This window comes from Dendroctonus ponderosae, unplaced genomic scaffold (genome assembly GCF_020466585.1).
Source record: "Dendroctonus ponderosae isolate FM_Combo_2020 unplaced genomic scaffold, Dpon_F_20191213v2 Dpon_F_20191213_1013, whole genome shotgun sequence".
Taxonomy (NCBI): domain Eukaryota; kingdom Metazoa; phylum Arthropoda; class Insecta; order Coleoptera; family Curculionidae; genus Dendroctonus; species Dendroctonus ponderosae.
This window is the reverse complement of record NW_026017126.1, coordinates 1-4,286: the sequence shown is the minus strand read 5'-3', so window position 1 is coordinate 4,286 and position 4,286 is coordinate 1. Positions and strand designations below refer to the sequence as shown.

Below are 4,286 nucleotides of genomic sequence, written 5' to 3'. Positions count from 1 at the left end.
AACTGAATATTAAGCATCTTTTAATCTCAATTGTAGTATTGGCTCGCCGACAATAACAAATCCTGAATACACAGTAGTAAGGACGCAAACCCAGCAATTACCACTGAACATCCGGGTGAGGGGGGTATTTTGGGGCAATGACGTTAGAGAGTCGGAAGCAGCTAATAGATGGCGACCGTATCAGTAAAAAATCTTGTTATCATTTTGTGCAAAGGAGTGGGCAATCTATAGTTGTCTTCATCTATGATCTATGTACCCTATCTATGTATAGTATGTATAGTATGTAGTCTGTGTATGTACCATAGAGAAAGTAAAATAATTATTTTACTTACTCTATGGTATGTACTAGACCTCGTCATCTGGTGGACAAGCGTTTCAGTGACGAAATGGTTGACTGCTTCAGTATTGAAGAACAATCAATTAGTAAAATTAAAATTACGGTCTGGTAGAAATGCAAGTGGCCTTCCTCGAGCTTCTTTGGAAACAGTCAAGATTCTTTTTTTAGACTGCGTGAAAAGTTTAATAAACAAGTCGTACTGAGAAATCGCTTTGCTCCGTATCAAAGACGTGGCAAAAGTGCTGCCAGTGCGGTTTGTTGAACGGTGTGTGCTTGAAAACGTTGCACACATCTGAAAGATAAGCCAAATTGCAATTGTCTTGCTAGCCACGCTCTGGTTCTGCTTTAGCGTTTCGGTTGCTGGGGCTGACGATTACTGCTTCAAAGGAGGAAAAGACAACGAAAAACAGGCCAGAATTCACCATGCCAGGTAGGCAATTTTAAAATTTTACTAAGTTTTGTTAAATCAATTAGTTGGCTTAATAAACTTCTTGGCCGAGTAGGCGTTGGTAACGCCCAGTTCACTGCACTTGCACATGTGCAGTGGCTCTTAAGGGGAAAGTTTAGTAATAACAGAGACAAGTATTCTCTCAGTCTCCTCTAGTAATAATCCCCACTAAAGCACAGTAGATGAGCTTGGGACATCATGGGATCGACGTTCAACTCTCAATTCGAGAAGCTACGAAAACCAAGTTTCTGGCCAGGGAAATCCCCTGAACCCCAAAATTTAGTGCAATTTTGGAAAAATCTCGTTTCCACGTACTGTTCTTGAAAAAACCTGCTCAAGTGGGAAATTAATTCAATGTCTTCAGTAACAATAAGTTTTTTGTCGTCCTTGCAGTGTTGTTTTGCTTGGTTGAAGTTATTGAACAGTTAAATTAAATTAAATGCTTTTAGTATCATGCGGATGTTGATAAAGCGGCAATCTACAGTCTGTAGGTTTGATAAAAAAAAATGTTCTTTTATTAGCTCTGTAGTCGATTTTTTTTTAAATGCAGTTTTAATCTCCTCCAGAGCACACTACTGTAACAGTAACTGGACCACCAATGCGGCCAGCAGGATCTTGTCCTGTTTGTGGAGGAGGTTCTTGGACTGGAACCTACTCGTGCATGGCATGGCTGCTCTGTTTATTCTGCTTCTGGAATTGTGGACTTTGCTGCTGCCTCTGCATGCGCAAAAAGAAGTGCACCAAGTGCGGATTTGCTGTTGCATAAGTCCGAAACAGCATTACTTATTAATTACGTATAACTGTTAGTTTTAACTTGTTTTTCGGTGCTGTATACACATACATTTCGCAAAGAACCACTATTCGCTTCTGTCCAGTATTAATAGGTTTTACTTCCTTCGAAGTATTGTAATTTGTGCTCTACAAAGACGGCGAACCGAGAAATTGTACTTTTGTCAACTTTGCCTTTGTCGCCAAATGCCACTTCGTTAGCCTACTGTGCTAGTTTTAAGTAATTTTTTTAAAATAAACAACATTTTAAACCTATTTCGTGTTTGATTGCCTTTTCATTCATCAATGGATAAAAATCTAGCCCGCACCTGTATGAACAGTAACAAGTTCGGTTAATCCCAGTCAAGCCTCTAATCTACAACTTTATCGCTCGAATAATGTTTCCTGCGCAAAACAATTATTTGTGGAATGCGATTAGAATGTATGCGAAATGAGACAAGCATTTTCAAATGTGTTTCGGATACTACAGGATTTTTTTGGTACACAATGTATTCTGGAAAAACGCGTTGAGGACCTGAAAGCCGAGGGTAAAAACCCTGTGGGTTCTTTTTCACGAACCAATCCGGAATAATAATCGGAACCAAATCCGCACTATCAGTAAGCTGTATTGAATACTTGGACCCAAATTTCGATATGTAAAGCGGTGATTTAGCGAAAAGCTTCAGATCAGCTTAATATGAAAATACAAAGCGGCCCAAATAATTCCCAAAGTTTAAAAAATAACTACGAAAGAACCAATAGCTCAATCGATACCAAATTTACCCTTTCAGTCAGTTGATGAAGACGGGACTAAAAGTTCTACATGTACAAGGACAAAATAATGCTAAGCTTACCGAAAGCTGCGTAGTGCCACCTGGAAGGAAAGAAGAAAATGTGTTTAGTACAGCAGGACATCTGTCCAAAGCCAGACTTATTTGAAATCAGCAAACCAAAGAGAGAAAAGTATGAAGAATCCATAAAACTTCAGGAAAACTAAACTCAGTTCAAGCTAAAAGATTTATATACGATAGACATCGTTCTTTCTAGGTTTTTGCAGCTGGCGCCCCGTCCTCCATTTTCTACTCATTTACTCTCAAGAAGTTCACTACACTTTCACCAACTACCGCACTTTCCATAAGGGCCACAATGATTCTATGTCAGACTAAAATTACAAAGTTGTTATTTTTTTCGAGGAATATTTTCTTAGTTTTAATTATTTTTTTTCGTTTTTTTATTTATTTACTTATGTCCACAGCGACATTGTCAAAAAAATTAAATCAAAATCAATTCCTTGGCTTCAGTCATTTATTGTCTATTTATCAATTAAAATACGTTTCGGTTTTTTCCACCATCATCAGTTTCTATGTGTAGCGTTGTTGCTACTTTAAGCCTTGGCATATATTTTGCAAAGGCTTAAAAAAATATATGCCAAGGCTTAAAGTAGCAACAACGCTACACATAGAAACTGACGATGGTGGAAAACACCGAAACGTATTTTAATTGATAAATAGACAATAAATTGATTTTGATTTGGAATTGAAACACAGTCAGGAAAGTATGTACATTGAAATTTAATCAAATTACGCTCTAGAAGCTCGACATTTTTTTGGATTAATTGGTTTTGAAGCGACCACAGTTTTGCCCAAAGCAAACGATAAAAGCGCATTGTAGCGCTTCCGTTTTCTCAGCGGAATTTTTTGAAATTATGTGATAAGTCACATTTTTATCTGCAGCTTTGTTGATGATTTCCTCGAATTTGTTGTGTTTTTAATTGAAGTGCGGCGATGGAAGCAACGAAAGTCCAACAAAGTCCGCGGATTTCTTTGAAACAATTCCCGGATAAATTGGAGACATCAAGGACTCTAAAACAATGAGCCAAAGAATGATAACAAAGCAACTTGTTTTGTGAGAAAATCTAGAAAAAATAAATTAGTGACAAACTGAGGTGTAAGCAAAACGATTTCTAGGAAAAGAAAATTGCTGGATTTTCAGTCATCGTTCCAAGATTAAATATTATATATGCATTGTTTTCACCCATTAACTCTTCTATTTATCAATAAATCGCAAATTTGCGGATATTTCTGTTGATGACTTTTTGGTTTTTAAGGCTCATCTATCCATATTAAAATTATATTGCGATTATTTCAGTTCTTCGCTGTTTTGAATTAAACTGGGGCGAAATCAACTTAAATCCGACAACTTTACGATATGCCTAGAAACATTTGCAATTTTTGTAGAAAAGAAATATCAAAGTACCTAAAACAGTTAGTTAAAATCAGCATGAGGTAAGTGAGCAAATCTGAGGTGAAAGTAAAACCCTTTCTAGATTTAGAAGATTAGATTAAGAAATTAGCTGGATTTGCAAATTAGTGAAAATCCATTGGCCCTTTAGATTGTGCGTTATTTTTACCCGTTAACTGTTCTAGTTAATAATAAATCCACATTTTTATTGACGAATTTTTCGGTTTTAAGCGTTATACGTCTATGTTCAAACTAGATTTCAATACTTTCATCAATTTGCCATCTTTAGTTTGACTGGAGTCACAAAATCAACTAAAGTTCGACAACTTTACGATATTCCTAGAACCATTTGCAATTTTTGTAGAAGAGAAGAATAAAGTACCTAAAATAGTGAGCCAAAAAACAACAAATAAGTAAGCAAATAGAAGGTGAAAGTAAAACTCTTTCTAGAAGACTAAATGTGCTGGATTTGCAAATTAGTGGAAATCCATT

General features: G+C 36.4%; 1 long non-coding RNA gene across 1 annotated transcript; it reads left to right on the top strand.

Moving 5' to 3' along the window:
- Positions 1-188: 188 nt before the first annotated feature.
- LOC125502889 lies at positions 189-1,829 on the top strand. Its single transcript, XR_007280595.1, has 2 exons — positions 189-767; positions 1,352-1,829. It is a non-coding gene; the product is annotated as an uncharacterized LOC125502889 (long non-coding RNA).
- Positions 1,830-4,286: the final 2,457 nt, after the last annotated feature.